The following is an 18,481-nucleotide window of genomic DNA, read 5'->3' as shown; positions in this document are numbered from 1 at the left end:
TTAATTTTTAGGGATTCAAAATCTACCGGTTGTTATGGTAGAAAGAGAGGAATGAATTCTAGGAAATCACAAAAACTAGTAATTCAAAAGGGAAAAGCGTGGCCAGAAGCTGAAACACCAGAGTTGTAAGCCCAGGGCTGTATTATTATTGGTGCTAACTTCATACATGTGGCTTGACAATCGTTTAATGCATATCTGTTTTGCCAGCTGTGAAACAGGTATGGCAGTGCTTTGTCTCCTTTCCTCAGAGACAGTGGTAGTTGGAAATATTCTATATTAATAATAAATGCTGTTTTTTTCTCAAAAACTACAGTTCTGAGATGTTCTGCTATTTTTTTCTTTCCTGTAGGATGCTAGATTTCTGAAGACAAACTGAGAAAGGCAAAATAAGCTTGCTTCTATAAGGAACAGATATCTTCTGAGCCCAGAACATTTACTTGTTTACCCTATTGCAAAGGAGCAACTGAGGAGCACAAGCTTAACCAGAGGGATGCCGGAGAAGAAAGGGAATGTATCCCATGACCCCCCAACTACCTTCAATTGCTTTGGATGAAATATGTCCATCCAGAAATCCTCCGGCTAAAGCCCTGTGTGGGATGTAAGATGATGTGGTGTTTAAGCTAATATTTTCTTCCTTTATCAAGGAGTCTGGATTTGAGTGCAGAATAAAGTTAAAAGGCTGGTAAATACTGCACAAAACCAGATACAAACCTCTAGAAATCTGTTCTGTGCTTTGGCATAAAGGAATAGCTGATGAAAGTGACATTTTTTTTAGCTTTTGGAAAGAAGCTGTCAGTAGTTCTTAAGATGCTTTCTGTTCAGTGCTCCTGTCTTTACACTAGTAGCATGACAGAGTTTATTAGGATCATGCTGAAAACCCTGTGAATCCTGGCTATTGCTCTCTTCACTCACACATCAGCATGTAATTCCCCAGGTGACAGGAGCCTTCCTAGACTATTGCATAGTGGTGGGAAGACTGCCAGGTTATTTTTTTTTTTCCTGCAACAAATAAGCCCAAGTGAGCAGAGAGAAACTGAAATCCTTCTTCCTGTTTTATATTGTGTGCATATGGACAAATGTTTCTTGCCAGAAACTCCCAGTTTAAATTGTAATGCACTCTACATGGAGCTGGAAGTCTCTAGTGAGTAATGTAGAGGTCACGGGTTTTGTGCTGGAAGGCAACAAAAATTATTTACAAAGCCCTTTCCTGAGGCCTTACATGAAAGGTTGCAGAGATCAGTTGTGGTACTTGTGACTCAGTACGTTAAGGCACCAATATGTCCACATATTAACCAGTGTACCTGGCCTCATAGGGTCTGTGTGTGCTTTGCCTACAACTGAGTGCCTCTCTCTTCACTTGCCCAGCTTATAAATAAAAATTAGAAAAGTCCCTTTCTTCTGGAGCCAGAATATGTGAGCATTGACTCATGCTTGCAATATAGTAGCTTGACTGTGGTAATAAATGTTAAAATGCCCATACCTAGTAAGATACAGATACTTGAAGGTGTCTTTTAGTAGTCTGAAGGGTTTGTTTGCTGAAAGCTTTTATTAAGGAAGTGCTTGGGTATTATATGTTCTCTCTTATTCCAGCTAGTTCCACGTAATTTTTTTGCTAGCAAATTCTACTGATTATTCATGCAGCTTGAAGGAGTGGACCAAGTTGCCTTGCTCTAACCCATGCTATGTGCAGTCTGCCCAAGTCTTTACAGCAAACTTCATAGACAGAGGTTTTCTTCCAGCTGTTTTTTTCTTTTTTTTTTTCTTCAATAAATCATGTAACACAGCTGTATAATGCAGGAGGAGCTTATCTAAGTGCTCAAGACAGCTGAGCACTGGGGGCATTCTGCCCTGCTTATAAAGCCCTTAACCACATTACATTGCTCAGACCTTTTCAGAGCCTTTTACCAGGCCACTTGCTTCAGGAGAGGAAGGGGGGAGTAGCTGCAACCATTTTGCACATCTTCTGCACTACTGCTTGTTGGGGCAGCCTCAGCACTGGGCGGCCTCTGCAGATCACACTTTTCTCTCTGCATTGAAAAGGCTTCTTGGAGCTTTCCAGGTGGCTTTACTCCAAGGTAGGCTGTAAAATCTAAGCACAGACATTAGTAACAGGTTAAACAGCATTTGTCTGTTTTGCACTGCTTTCACAGAAAATAGGATGTTGGAAGTAGCTGGTGAAACAGCTCTGGGACAGAATGGCAGGAGAAGGAAGGAAGGCTGATCTGCACGATCAGAGGAAAACTAAACAGATGAATGAAGTGATGCATTGTTTGCACTGCTTGTGGCAAAGATACGGAAATACCTGACATCAGATGAAAAAATAAGCTGCATGCCAGTATGCAGAGGATTCAGAGAAGGGAAGGTAATACTTAGTATTCATAATTTTGCTCAGTAAACCAGAAACAGATGAGCAACATACAAACAGCAAGGCAAATAGTTTAAAACCAGTAAAGTGCTGAAACAAATGTGTGTGAACGTCTCTACTGAATTTGATGGGTCAACTCACTGGCTAGGGAGAAAGCAGGGCTAGATGGACTTATCGGCTATAAAAATGCATCACAGTATGGTTTACTGATTGCATTTGTACAATCTGGTCAAGTAAGGGTAAGGAGGTCAAGGAATTAAAGCATGAGAGGGGGCTTGACCCAACTTGACAGAGAATTTGAGACATCAGGATAACTGAGAAGAGCACCTAATGACTGGTAGCCTCTTCCACAAATCTCTCAGCCTTCATCAGCAGTTACCACCTTGCTGCTAGTACAGCCACTTAGCTCCTGGATTTTGGTATGGTGTTTCTGGGCATGGCTTAGCCATCTACATAGGTATACGAGGACTTTTGCCATTGTATGAGTAGGGCAGGTGCACATTCTGACTAGTAGTGGAAAAATAGCTCTGCCTCCTTATCCACCAGATAAGGGATGTCTGGTAGAGGGAACACAGAACTGTTAACTTGTTTCATATTATATATCTGCTGGAGATAGTGTAGATAATGACTTGATCATGCCTCTTCTTATTGTCACCAAGGCTGACTTCTTTAACAGTGGAGGCTATTTCAGAGGCTGGATTTAAACAGCAAAGGATGAAATGAGAAAAATTGTCATCTGTTGCTGTTCAGTGATGGCTATGTGAAAGTCTGTGGGATTGGATAGTCATTAAAAATGTAGCAAAGGGAACTGAAGTGTGTGCTGTAGGAACTATTTTACATGCTGCACAGCAGGTATATCTGTTTTTTACTTTATCAGGAAAACATCAATGTGATTGAACAATGTTCCCTGTATAATGTAGATGCCTAACTGTCTGTAGATTGCCCCTTTGAATTTCTCTGGGATTCATTGCATCTTCTGTTAAGAGGAAATTATCAACAACAAGAGGAAATCCTGTACTAGTACTGAATAGTCCTTATTTTAAAGGTACTTCCCTTCTTGTGGGAATTGTATATAATCAGAACAACACTCCATAAAACAGATGAATTATTTTAGAAGGAGACGGGTCAGCCTTTTATTTAAAAGGTCTGACGTTATTGTACATAAGAAAATCAATTGTTAGAGTGGATGACATTCTTCCACTAGCTGCCTGTGCTTCCCAAAGGTGGGGCAAAGTTTAAGGCATTGGTAACAGGAAGCCTGGGCTCCTTAGAGACTTTCATGTTTTCTGGAGCACGCAATGACAGAATGACTCTTATTTGCCCCCAAAATAGCACCAGGAATAAGAATGATTAAACTTTACCCCGTTAAGAGCTGGAATAGGTGGAGATGTGAATGGTGCACATACCTGTGGGCCAAAACCAAACATCCATTAGGCTGACATGGGCAGGGGTAAGGTGCATTAGTCAGCAGTGTGCTGTAAATGCTGTGCAAACAGAAAGAAGAGCTCTTTGAAGACAAACTCTTCCAATATGTTTCCAAGATCTGGCCACCAGCACCTCAGTTCCAGCTGCACAGACCATTCCCACCACATAAACCAGTATGGGCTGAGCAACGGGCAGGTGCAGTTCCTACCTGAAGCCAGGGGCTGAACTACTATGTAGCCATAGCTGTGTCCTGAGATTTGGGGCACCAAATCAACTAAGCACACTGAGAGGTGTGATTGTAGATGTAAAGCTAAATGGTTGTCATTCCCTCACCTGTTAAATCTGTGCCTGTTTCAAAGAAGAGGGTTGAAATCCCATTTACCCCTCTGACCCAACCAGCCATGAAACTCTGAGAGCCCTGAATGAGTTCGATACTCAGTGAAAGAAGCTAAATCAAAACATGTTATGGGGCTCTAAAAGTCTTTGCGTTGTTGTTGTTTCAGGCAAAGTCTGTCTAATTTTTCCCTCCTCTCTGGCAGGTAAGAAGGCTCCCTACTTCTTCATGGTGCTGACAGAGGTTTGTGGGACTCTTTACACAGCACCCACAGACCCAATCTCATCATGCCAGCAAACAGACTGAAGGCTCATTTTCTGCCCCTGCAGCACAGCAACATCCCAGCCTGAAAGCACATCCTCAATGGCAGGGCTGGCTGAGAGCCACAGTGGCCCATGACTGGCAATTCCCATGGTCTGCCCCCAGGGACAAAGCTGAAGGAGTGACACATCAGGTTTCCGGGTAGAAAGATCCTTTTTCTTTTTTTTTAACTGCATCAATATCCTCATAATGTTCTAGCCAGATAGGCTGACTTTATGCATTTTTTAAATAAAGAGGGAGCAATAAATAATGAAATTATTCTTTAGCTTTTATTTTGGATGTATACATTCTAATGGGAAAAAAAAGGTTCAAAATTTCTTCTTATTGCCATGTCTTCTCCTAGGAAGTGCAGCCTTCTCTCCATATTATTTTCATTGCCTTTCATGGGGTAGAAATCTGGTCTGTACCAAACAGTTGCTGAGAAAGCTGTGATTCAAACTTTATATAATGCAATATTTTTTATACCAGAGTCTATTGGGAAACAGCCTGTTCAACTTAGCTATCTACATTGCATTAACTTTTATAACCTAAAACTCCCATCAGAAAGGAGATTTTTATGAGATTGTATTTGACACATCCCAAAAAGTGTTCCCTTAATGAGTACGTCTGACCGACTGAAAAAGGCTAAAGACTTTGCCAAGGGCTAGTGCCACCTTAGATTTAATTTTTAGCGACAGTTTCTGCTCCTCACTCACTTGTACTGTTGCAACACTGCTCTTAATCCTGTGGGACAGAAAGAGATGATGAAGATAAATTTGTATGCCAAACTTCTACCCAGCATTTAGCCTGACTTTGTTCCAAGATCACAGAAGTTGCAGAATTAACTGTATTCCAGGGGAGTGGGTAGGACACAGGGGAAAAGTTGAGACCCCTTTTTTGCTGAAGTCTAACTCCACAGAGGAGGTTTTTATTAATAAGCTTCCTCTCCCTATCCTCAGGGTTTTTCAGTCTCAGCACTACTACATTTGCTCCCTCAAAGTTAAGTTATATTTGCAGTGTACTGCAGAGATATAGCACTGTGCTCTGGGTAAAGAGTTGGGACTCAGAAAGTTGAAAATCAAATAGTCGAACTGCTGGGATGAGGTGTTTGAAATTGGGTTGTTTTTCTTTTCTTCAGGACTTCTGCAGCAGTTCTGGATTCAAAGCACAGATGCTCTTGATTTTCTGGAAGCTGCAGATGGTGAATACTCTTTCACATCAGTTTGAACTAGTTTCCATGTCAGAGTTTCAGACAATGAGAAGCACAGAGAACATTTGGGAAGCTTTCTTCTAGTCTCCTACAGCACTTAAGCAAATGGAAGCAAAAAAAAAAAAAAAAAAAAAGAGTCCAGTTCCCACATTACCCTTAATCTTAAGATTGTATTTTCCACTCTAAAGTCTCCTAACACATTCAGCTGTTTCAGCAACAACTAGACCCCTTCACTACTCCCTGATGAAAGGAAATCCAGCCAGTGGTTGGAATGAAACAGGTTTTGTAGGCAAAATTAATACTTCCCTTAGATGTGTTTTTGCATGTTTGACTTCAGAACTAAACATTGTATTTTTAACACAGTCTTTTGTGTATAATGTACTAGGTATTAAATAAATTATTTGAAGACATGACTTCACTTTTGATGACTCAAATCATCATGTGTATGGTTCACCAGTAGGGCTGAAGGTCTTGGATTTGCTATTCAGACCCCTTCAATGAGCAGGGATAATTGGTAACACACGTAGGTTACCTTCATGTGGACCAGACCTAGAGAAGAGAGGGTTTAAGGGGAGAAAAATATCCATTTGAGGAGCTCTGTGTGATCATGGGGGATGCACAGCTGAAGGTTCTGCTGAGATGGCACAGATTGCCATTGTGGCACTGGATCCACATGGTGGAGACACGGGGAGGTGCAAGCTGGGATCTGAGCAGAAAATCTGCAGTGACAAAAATGTCTAGGAGGTGAAAACTGGCAGTTAGAGTGCAGCTTTGGGAGGAGTTAAAGGCATGAAAGGAAACTGGTTTGGACTGCGGAAAGAGTTAGGGTTGAGGAAAGGCCTATGTGTGAAAGGAGATGATACTCCCCTCAATCCTCCTCGTTTGCCAGAAGTGTCATGGTGATTACCAACCCTGTGTGATGTATCAGTTACTCAGACACAAGAGGTAGGATGGCCATCAGTTGGGCTGAACCTTTATTCTGACTGAAGTTACCTTTGTTCATGAAATGGATGTAATTACCTGGATGAGAAGCTGGCAAAAAAACATCACTCTTTCTGCACCAGGTGGCTCAGGTCCTGAATTTCTGCAGACACAACTGTGCTCCTAAAGTCTTCCCTGGGCACAAGCAGTATCATAGTTTATTTTTCCCCGACTAATTGCTTGTTTCCCTTCTGTTGCGTCTCTTGTTCTGCTGCCTGATAACAAGAACAATGACAAATGTGTAGCACTAACAAACAACTAGATGCTTCAGCAAAGCATTTGTGCCTATGCATGGCTCAGTTTTTTCAAATGGCCAATCTGTACGTTGGAGTGATGGCAGGGACATATTCAAGAAGTCAAGAAGGAGTCCTTATAACCTTGGACAAACAGTCGCCACATGAAGGTGTTGGGAAAAAAAAGGCAATTTGGATAGGAGACTTGTTTAGCAATCCTTTGTAAGACTAAATCTCCTTAGAGTGGGAGGGAAAACTCTTTTCTGGAGGACATACAAAAATATGTCAGTTGTGTCTCTTCTTGGGGAGTGTACAGAAAACACAGATTAGTGTCTCTGGAACAATTTTGGTTTATGTTCTGGCTTTCACAAGACAGAGGAGGAAGGCTGTGAGGCAGTAGACTGATTGCTGTATTCAGTGGTGTGGCCCATGGGAGTCAAGGAGCGCCGTTTGGGGCGGGGGTGTTGGCTGAACAAAGCCATTGGATCTTTTTGGGAAACACTTTCATACAATTTTACGAGAGAGAGAAAATAGACGTCTATAGAAATAACTTTTACAACTCTGTTGTTTTAAAAGAGAATGAGAGTGCAATGAGAGTGCTTTTGTTCCAGCAAAGAGCTTTATAGTATGTATTGTATCCTGACATCTCTGTGGCTTTCTGCAGGTTGGGGCACAGTGGACTGACTCCCCTGGGTTTTCCTTCTTCTCCCTCTGAGGCCAGCAACTCTGTTGGGGCTCAATTCTAACATTTATGGCACAAGGGAAAGAGGATTTCCTTAAAAAAATGAAACAAACAAAAAAACCTGTACAGAGACATGGCAACGTGGGTAATAATTAAGTTTTCATCTTGCTGTCTTCAGAGGGATGAGATCACTGTTGAAGTCTGAGATTGCTGTTTCTTCCTGGGACCTGTGGGACCAAGTATGACATGATCAAAACAGCAAAATAATGAATTCAGTGCCACTGAACACTGAGAGATCCCTTACAGTAAATAATCTAGTGTCAGAAAATTTTCTGCTCTGGAGTTGCACTAGCATCTCTGTGGAACAACAGCATTACAGTACTGCAAATACCTATTCCGGATGAGAGGTTGTGTTTATGCTCTGGTGAAATAGTCACTATTAATAAGTTTGAATTAAGTGTTATTAAAAAATGAGAAAATAGTTAAATGTGTCAGGCACACTGAACTGTCAGAGTCTCGCAGGCTCACTGACAAGCACACCTAAAAACAAAGAGCAGTTGCAGGCATCACTGCAAATCCTCCCTTCTGGCCCCTGAACTTGCTCCTATAATCTCAGAGAGAACCTAGTCTGTGCATCACATGCAAGGGATGACACAGTGTGACCTTAACAACATACAGACCCCTGTGGCGTCCAGATGAGCAGGTAAGGATCAGTGTTAACAATTTTTTTCATAACAGATGCTTTTTTTTTCTGGACAAATTGTTGAAGAAGTGAGATATGATTCAAACCATGTACACCACTGGCCAAACCAACTCACTTTGACTTTTAAGAGGCAGGGATGCCTTGATGAGAGAGGAAACCTGATGGCAAAGCACAGCAGTGCTGTCCAGAGGGTTTGCATCAGCAATGCCTCTCATATCGCTAAAATGCCAGAAAATAAACCCAGGCTTCTGGGAGGGAATGTTTGCCATCTACTTCCCTCTGTTGACTGAGTTACTGAAGTACACTAAACTTGGGTACACTGAAGGCAAACGTCACAGACAGCAAAGTGGGGTTGAAAGGCAGACAACAGGCCAGATTGCTGGCATTTGTGAGCTGCTGGAGCTTTGATCACAAAATTACAGTGACTGAGGATTGGTCCACTTTCCTCTTAGTTTAAGCAGCCCCCTTTATATAAGACCGCATTCTCAAAATGAAGAGACATGTCTTACGTGTACACACTTTCAGAGGTGTATCATCTTTTTCATGTCTAACTAATAACACCCCAACCTAAACTTTTCTTTGTATCAAACTGTCAGTCATTGCTGGCACTTGACCTAAAATCAGGGAGGAAAATGAAGCAGAACTATAGTTTTTTTGTTCCAATGCTGTTTTAAAAACAACAGCTTTCTATTAGTCACCACAGCTACCAAATGTGGGCAGCGGTTCAGGAGAGCTTTCCAAGAGTATTGCTTTCTGTCACTGAAATGTTGGTAAACTCATATTGGCTGGAAGGTTGAGGTTCCAGTCCTTCATTGGGTGCTATGCAAATGTCATGTGCATTATAGAGAGATGCCTTTATTAAACCCTGACAGCGCATTTGCGCTGGAGTCAAACTATATAATATCTATCATCTTGTCCTGCTCTACCTTGACCACAGAGTATGCATTTCCCTCCTCTGGGCAGGGATAAGTGGCAGCAGTGACTCATGTTTGACACATATCATTTGACATGAAAACCATTTCCACTGTAGACTCGCGAGACCCAGGCTTGCAGTTTCTTTTGTTTTCCCACTACTTCTCTGGCATCCTCCTACGTGACATTGTGTTTGAAAATGCTAAAAAGGGACACTCAGTTGGCATAAGATCCACACAATTTACTTTTTCACTGACAAAAGAGTGTTACTCAGAGGGGCTTCAGCTCTCCACAAAGCACTCCTCAAATTTGAACTGATTTATATTTGCACTGGTTGCCTGAGATGCACAGCAAAACAGTATGTCTGTGCCAAGAAACAGACTTCACCCGTAACAAAGGCACCTTCATGGCCTTGACACAATCCCTCCTCTGGGCATATAGGTAACTTTGAGGTGTCCTCAGAATTTGTTGCCAGAGCACCTTGAGTTCTCCTTTATCTTTTGAGGAGTGAGCTGATGTGCCCAATCACCTGCTGGATGCTTTTTCTCAGCTCACCCTGTGCTGAGATGCTGCTGCCTGGGAGAGACCTTAGAAATACTGTGGACCTCTTTAAGAGAGTAAATCTCTTAAAGCTTTTTGGCAACAAGATGTGATCATCTGCCCATCTGCAGAATGTATTGGCTGGCCACCACCTGGTAGTTGTCAAAAATAGCCATGGGATCTCCTGAATGTGCCAAGGAATGCTGCAGCTCTTTCTTGGTGGCCTGTGATCAGAGGCACAAGCTGATGCTTTACTTGGCTCTACTCAGCAGATAGATGTTTTAGGATTCTGGTTTTAGCTGTCATCACCAGGCATCATTTTTTATTGTCTTTACTTTATGCCTGCTCTGGTACATAACAACTATCAGTGGATTTGCTCAAAGGTCAGTCATCTTTTAACGCTAGGATGAACAAGATTCTTCCCTCATCTGGCTCCTACGTGGTGCTTTGCTCAGTTGGAATATTCTGCCAGAATCCTAAATAATCCTAAAGGACATGGGATCACTATTGAGCTCTCCTACTCCTAGCAGTTTCTTTTGGTTCCCTTAAATGTTCTGGATGATGGACCATGGGGAGCATGCAGAAAAATGCATATCATTAAATCAAGTGAGCATAAATGTTCTATTATTTACATCTTTCTCCAAAGGGGCTGATGAAGAAACTCCTCTTTGGGGGGGTTAAAATAAATGGAAGTAATCTTTGTCATTATCTTCACAGATGCTTAACTACAACCTATACAACCTGCCCTTGACTTTAGGTTTAGCACGTAACACGAGGGAAGAATTGCATAGCATGTGCAGGACTGTAGCCTGCCTTCTGACTTTGGGGATAGGTTGGTTTGTGGCTGGGAGTTATGGTAAAGCAGGGAAACTCCTCCATGCATTTTTTTTTGCTGTCAACATGAGATCAGTGCTGCCCGCATCCAGCACACAAGGACTTGGTCTTAGTACATGCCAGTGCTTAGGTACTTTATTGAGATGTAGAGTCTGCTATTGTTTGTATGCCACCTAATATTCTGATGGCCATTAATAGCACAACAAGAATTGATAAACTCACGAGAGCTTGTCCTGGCAAGCAGGAAGGTAGGAAGAAGGTAGCTCACCCAGAAAATTCATCCAGAAAAATTCATCATGTCAGAGAATGGGGAGATGCAGCTCCTGAGCTGAATCACACATGAAATCATAGGTACTTAACCAGATCAATTTTTCTGTCTTTGTAGGCAGCCAAGGACAGTATTTCATTTGCTTATACTGCTTTTTTTTTCTGTTTGCAGTCAGATATTGGTGCCGTTTGGATACATGTGATGAATGAAAGAATGACTGCCATAGTTCCAGATCAACAGCGATACACTTCCCATTTTAGGGGAAATTATGTCATGATATCTGGATAAAAGGATGATATTGTCTGAAGGGTCATGGCGTGTGTCTTTTCTTATTTACTGAAGTGACTCTAAATGTTTCTTGTTTTGCAGTGACTCACCTTGTCAACTATGAGATTTTGAATAATCTATTTGGTGCCTGATTCAATATTTACTGACACTATGGAACAAATTTCTGTTGATATTAGTGAATATTCATGTCAGATCCTTTATTAGCCATGCAAAGATCCAGTGAACAACCACACATCTTAAGTGTTATTTTGTCTTTTTCTGTGAAGTTAATGGATAATTTTAAACTTTGTGGCTTTTTAAGTGTGATCAAAATGCAATGATTTAAATCTGTAACTGAAAAGGTTTTACTTTGAGGATGTTATATTACCATCCATTTTTCTTCAGAATAATAAAAACTGAGATAATGTTTCAACATCAAAAATTCATTCCATATTTTCTCAGGGATGAAAACATGAATGATCAGAACCAACTAAATGCTAATGTAATACAAAAAATTTGCAGCAATTACTAGTGATGTCCAGTTAAAGAGTTCTATATATGTTCAGAATGCCACAGTCATTTCAGCATAGTATATCATAGCATCAAACAGAATGGAATAGACAATGCCATTTGAAAGGGACCTACAGTGGTCATCTCATCCTGATCACTCAGGGCTGACCAAAAGTTAAAATATGTTTAATGGCATTATCCAAATGCCTCTTAAACACTGACAGACTTGGAGCATTGACCACGTCTCTAGGAAGTCTTTTTCAGTGTTTGACCACCCTCTTAGTGAAAAAGTACTTCCCAATGCCCAGTCTAAGCCTCCTCTGTAATCCATTTTCTTTTAAGAATTCATGGAAGTGGTCCCCGTTTAAATAAATTAAGTAAATCAACTTGTGATTAATGGGAAAGAAAGGGAAAGAAACTTATCCTCAAGTAGTTTTGCAGATCCTCATCTGGTTTTGAGAGGCAAAGTTAATTCTTTACAAAGTAGAACACTTCAGTTTGACAAATACTGGATTCTGTGCAATTCCTTGTGTGTGACTTAAACAGGTTTCTGTAGGGCAAATACTGCGTTGTTTCAAGAAGTGCACATGAATTGATGAGGTCCAAACACCCAAAATGACGTGCTACCTTGTTATCTATGTTACTTTATCCCCTCTTCCAAATCCCAAAGAATGATCTACATTTGCCATGAAACACTTTTTCTGGACTTCTGTTATTTTATGTCATGATGGACAAAATATGTAATCTGGAGTAAGCCAAAACATATTTTAGAAACTGTCTGCCTTCTCCTTTACATATTTTTCTCACTATATCTTCTGAGACCTTTTTTTGCCAGAAAATATTAAGCAGTGTGTAGTGAGGGGGAACTGTCCTTCCTAAAATGTTCAATAGCACTTTAGAAGTTCATGGATTCACATTCTCCTATGACTGTTGTAACAAATGAAGCCCAGTGCCATACACAGGTTTATTCAGAGGATGAGTAGCTTTTAAGGGCACTCAGGGCCCTTGTTGTCTGGGGAAATCGGGTCATGAGAGAGGCCCATTTAACTAAGGTAGGTAGAATGTGAGTCATCTAAAGTGTGATTGAGAAGATAAAATTAGAGAAACTTTAATTTCTGCTTTGAGTTGCCTTCAATTTAATAACATTTATAGGAACGCTGTCTGTGCTTCCAGCAACTTTCCAAAGGCAGCTTAAAATCTGTTACTGATGGACAAGTATTTGCTTGAATGGAGGACATTTTCACAGAATCACAGAATATGCCAAGCTGGAAGGGACCCACAAGGATCATAGAGTTCAACTCCTGGCCCTGCTCAGGACCATCCCCAAGAGTCATGTGCCTGAGAGGATTGTCCAAGTGCTCCTTGAAATCTGTCAGGCTTGGTGCTGTGACCACTTCCCTGGGGAGCCTATTCCAGTGCCCAACCACCCTCTGGGTGAAAAACTAATACCCAACCTAAACCTACCCTGACATAACTGCAAGCCATTCCCTTGGGTCCTGTCACTGGTTACAACAGAGAAGAGATCAGTGCCTGCCCCTCTTCCCCTCACGAGGCAGTTGTAGACTGCAATGAGGTCTCCCCTCAGACTCCTTGAGGCTGAAGTGACCTCATCTGCTCCTCATACGTCTTCCTCTTGAGGCCTTTCACCATCTTCATTGCCCTCCTTTGGACACTCTCCAATAGCTTAATATCTTTCTTATATTGCAGTGCCCAAAACTGCCACAATATTCCAGGTGAGGCTGCACTGTTGCAGAGCAGAGCAGGACAATCCTCTCCCTCTACCTGCTAGCGATGCTTTGCCTGATGCCCCCCTGGACACAGTTGTCCCTCCTGGCTGCCAGGGCACTGCTGACTCATATTTTCATAGTCATATTTTCATAAGTATGTTTTCACCAGAACCACATACCTATCTGGCCAGCCTTTGATAATCATGTGAAAATAATTTTATGATTCCATATGGAGTTGTTGATGCTTGGCAGATTGTATCACATTAGTGACATATCATATCCAACACCTGTGAAGAGATCGAAATAATAATTTCTCCAGCAGCAAGCTGATTGCTATCCTTGCTATTGAAAGTGCCATATTTGTAATATCATTGTGGATTTGGTCTTCATACTTAAATTTAATGCAATATCTGCAGTTACTGACATGGTTACCCCAGTTGATGTGTAGCAGCTACCTCATGCAATGCCACGAATACCATGTATATTCATATTATCACTCACATACCTACTTGATTTTTTGTCTTCCTAAAGCCTCTTGCTTTATTTATGTCCATCTTCAGGCTTCTTCTCAGAAGTAGCCCTCAAGATGGTAACATTCATGAGTCTTATCTAATGCAGACAGAGCTCCTAAGGAAGCTGGAATACTGAGCTGATTTCTTGTTTTTGTCCTGCCTTTAAGTCTGTTGGAGAATACTCTGAAATGTGATGGGAAAAAAAGGAGAGAGACGGGCTACATCTATGTGTTTCACTCCACTGGGAAGCAATTATTTTCGATTTAGAAAACTCTTTCCTTTCTCTCTTTGCCTGGAGAATCCATGGAAGATTACAAGTAAAATAGTACACGACTGCATAGCGCTCCCCCTGTGTTACAGGAGAGGGGAAAGCATGGATCCCCTTCATTTCTCCTTCAAACTAAGAAAAAATTTAACTTCTCTCAGAAAGGAAAAACAAGGGAAGATGAAAAATCATTCCCTATATTTTACTGGTTGAAATAAAAAGTGACAATTTTTTCCAATATTAAAATGTGGAAAACATTCCAATTTCCCATTTAATCTGGGACAGTGCTCCATGGCTACAGCAGTAAGCTGGGTGACCTGTGAGCTAGAGCCCATGTAGCCATGCTACAGCATCCAAGTGCTTCCACTGGAGCGCCCTGGGACTCACAGCTTGGCTGGGGAAACCTTGTTTTCAAGCTGGCTGAGCTCAGCTGGCTCTAAGCACAGGCCAGGGCTGTTTGAATACATCCTTGCACATGTGCTGCAAGGTGACTCAGTCAATGTAAAGAATTTTATGCAGCCAGGACTGCTTGCTGCATCTGTGAGCATTAAATATGTGAGGTTGTGGAGGCCAGTCGGTGCAAACAGCCCATGTCTCAGTAAACAATCCCAGTGTCCAAACAGAGCAGCTGTGTACAGGCTGCCTGGTAGGAATGTGGGACTCTCAAGCCCTGCTTGGCACATCAGCAGCCTACCCTGGCTGAAAGTGAACCTGTCAGTACTGTAAAGTCTACATATTTCAGAGCTCTGGAAGAAGATGTCCAAGCTATCAACTTTGTAAAATGATTAGGTAGGGAAAAATGATATGAGGTGGCTTTTTTATTTTTAACTCTCTCCTAGTCCACCACAACTATGTAGCTTTGAAAGAAAAAAAATCCATCTTCAGCTTTGATGTGGAGACTTTGGATAACCATAAAAATAATGGGAAACAGTGAGAAAGATCTCTCTAATTTCAGTGTTGTAATTTCGAGCTTGGTTTGCTGGTGAGCTGTATCAAAGCTATGGAGGTACACGCCTGAGAGAACAGAGGTGCCTGCCTTCCTTCAAGAACTCATTATGAATCCTTTTATAAAAAAAAACATTTTTAAAACTAGTCTAAGCACTTTATTATTACATAAAACACGAGGGTAAAAGCACACTGAAAAATACATAAGAAGCATAATTTCTACAGTCAGTTCTAATATGGAGCCAACAGTTGTTCATAGGACAAGTAGATAATTCCCAACACTGATGATGTGCTGTGAGCTGGGGAGCACAGGGCACACGCCCCTGTGGTAGTGTCAGTGCTGGAAAGCATCTTGGATGGGCCCAGGGGGCAGCTCCCAGGATGCCCTGGGACTCCACTCTTCTAGTTTCAGCTGGGATAGAGTTAATTTTCTTCCCAGTAGCTGTGCTGTGTTTTGGCTTTAAGGTGAGAATAATGTTGACAACACACTCATGTTTTACTTGTTGCTGAGCAGTACTTACACCAAGGCCAGGACTTTTCAGCTTCTCACACCACCCCACTTGGAGTAGGCTGGGAGGCACAAAGAATTGGGATGGGACACAGTTGGAACAGCTAAACTCAACTGCCCAAAGAGATATTTCACACTGTATGACATCATGCTCAGTATATAAATTGAGCATGCTACTGCTTGGGAACTGTCTGGGCACTGGTAATAGCATTCTGCTATTTTTTTCATAATTCGCGGACATCTAAGTGTAAAACAGTGCAGGAAGGGATGTCCCAGCTCTTGAGTCAGGTTTCTTCTGCTGCGAACATCATCTTTTTCAGCCTGCTTGAAATCCATCTGAAAAGCAGTGAGGATTTCCTGCTTCCATCCATCACTCAGGAGAGCTGGTTCAGACTCACTGGGAGTAGGAATCAGCTCCTAAGCTCCAGACTAGTGGAACAGGTAATATTAACCTTTTATTCATATGGCTACATTATCCTTTAGCTTATTTTAAATGCTGCCTAGTGCTGTATTCTTAAGGAAATGTAGCAAAAATAATGAATTTCACCCAACTAAAAAGTATTATCTTTTATGTTATACATAAACCCAAATCCAGATTTTAGGGTAAATACAGAACATCAGTGTCCATGAAGCAGGATTTCAGGATACTGTAGAGCTTGACAGGATCTTAAAAATAAAACTTACCATCTGTAGCTGCCTACTAAATAATCAGAGTTTGCCATCTTCTGGTCAAGAGCAGTTGTACATGGGGATTTTTTTTGAACTTCTGAACCTTTGGAAAATATTATCTAAAAGATTTCTCGGAAAATGGTGTATTTTAAGAGTTAATGCTTTGAAAACATATTTTGCTATGGTGTACTTATTTTTCAAAGTTTGTTTAAAAATCTGTTGCAACTATAATAGCTAAAAGAAATTTAAGTCACAGCTTGGCTGTTTCCTTATATCACACTTGTCTGGGCTGTATCTGGGATAATGCCTTTCATGTCTCCATCTTCAGGAGCTGCAAAGGAACTTCCTTTTCTGGGACCCATTTGACCAAAGCCAACCTGTTTCAGCAGTAATATATTTTCCAGCAGGTATTTACTGCCACCTGAAAGAAAGGGAGTATGGCATTACATTGACTTGAAGCAGGTGAATGTTTTCTGAAGTAAATTATTAATTGTATTAATTCTTATGGTCTTCGAATAGGAAAAAGAACCTCTGTTAATTTCCCCAAAGGAAAACTTAAAACTCAGATGGTATCAGAGCATCAGCATAGCACTGAAATTATGAATGGCTGAAGCACGAGCATTTTACTGCACACTGGAGAATCCTCTAATCCACAGGAGTCCACAGTATACTCTGGTTTCTGCTGACCACAGAGCTATGATAATATTTACATATATACTGTAGGCTGGATTTTAGTCTACTCTGTCTTGTGCCCTAGTTCTAAGTATTGGGGTGGGAGTGGAGAAATATTTCAGTGCTTTTCGAGGGAGACCTTCCAGCTTCAAGGGTGACCATCCTCTCTCTTCCACTGGGAGATGAAAACTACTTTTCAAATATGAGAGTTGTTTCATGTTTTTTTTTAGCCCCTGATCTGCTGATGGTTTTGGATGTAGCTTTTCTTGCTCTTTCCTATACTTCTGATGTTGCTTTTATCATGTCCTCAGTCTTTCTTCTGAGCTGGCCACTGTGCACTATCTGTTGCTTTCTAGACATGTTTGAAGTTTCAGTAATGCAGATATCATAGTCGGGAGTGTTTCCGATGGTGGTGTTGCAATAATTATTAATTTTGGCTTCTCCTTGTTCCACACAAAAATATAAGTCCTTTCTGGTCATGCCACTTCTGTTACTGTGGAGCTAAAACTGAAAATGTCTGGACTCAGGCTTTAGATTTCAAAGCCACCATCTACCTTATATAAAGACCCAGTGTAAACTGTGCAGCAGATGGAATGGATATCCTTCAGAGGAAATCCTTGCAATCCCGGATGTATTTAGAAATACTCCCCCTTGTTTAGACTGACCACTGCACGGCAGTGTTGCACCAGCATCACTGCAGCACCAGCTGTGAGGCACGCAGAACATTACCTAAAATTCTCCCACTGCCACCTTGGCAATATCCCTTCTGCTGAATGAATGGTTCCTCCTCCTACTGCTGAAATATGCTCAGAATGGGGCATGTGCCGCAAAATGGAAGTGGGGCCTGCCTCTTCCTGTGCAATCCGTGCTTCTCTCCATGAAAACCTGATGGGAGAGTTTTATTAGATATGATGGGATCTGACAACAGTTGGATGAGAAGAATGTTCATGCTGCCCTAAATATAGTTTTAAACCCATGTCTCTCTCCTTCTGGGAGATGAGAGAAAAGCAATGTCTCTTCTCTGTATAGTTTAAGGTGTTGGGAGTAAAACTCTTTCCTACAGTGACGACAGGGCTGCTGGATGGAAGGCAGGAAGACAACTCTGTGTGTGTGTAGGATGTTCCTGTACATTAGTGACATGTTTGAGGACTCTGGAGTGAAGGAACAGACAGATTATTTGGTTATAGAAAGGTTTGAATTTTGTTCCAGTCATTCAATAAAACCATTCATTCAATGATAACAAAGGGGAAAAAAGGGGATCGTTGTCAAGTTATGGATTGATCATGGATTTAAACACTAAATCCAAGCCTCCGGACTTTGGAAGTATTTGGGAGGCTGTAGCAAGGTGGGGGTTGGTCTCTTCTCCCAAGTGACAAGTGACAGGAGAAGAAGAAACAGCCTCAAGTTGCTCCAAGGGAGGTTTCGATTGGATATTAGGAAACATTTCTTTACCAACAGGGTTGTCAAGCATTGGAACAGGCTGCCCAGGGAAGTGGTTGAGTCACCATCCCTGGAGGTACTTAAAAGACATAGAGATGTGGCACTTAGGGACATGGTTTAGTGGTGGACCAGACAGTGCCAGGTTAATGGTTGGACTCTATGATCTTAAAGGTCTTTTC

This window comes from Manacus candei, unplaced genomic scaffold (assembly GCF_025592945.1).
Source record: "Manacus candei isolate 608988 ecotype Guabito, Panama unplaced genomic scaffold, ASM2559294v1 h1tg000008l, whole genome shotgun sequence".
Taxonomy (NCBI): Eukaryota; Metazoa; Chordata; class Aves; order Passeriformes; family Pipridae; genus Manacus; species Manacus candei.
The sequence above is the reverse complement of the archived record's forward strand: the minus strand, read 5'-3'. Positions refer to the sequence as shown.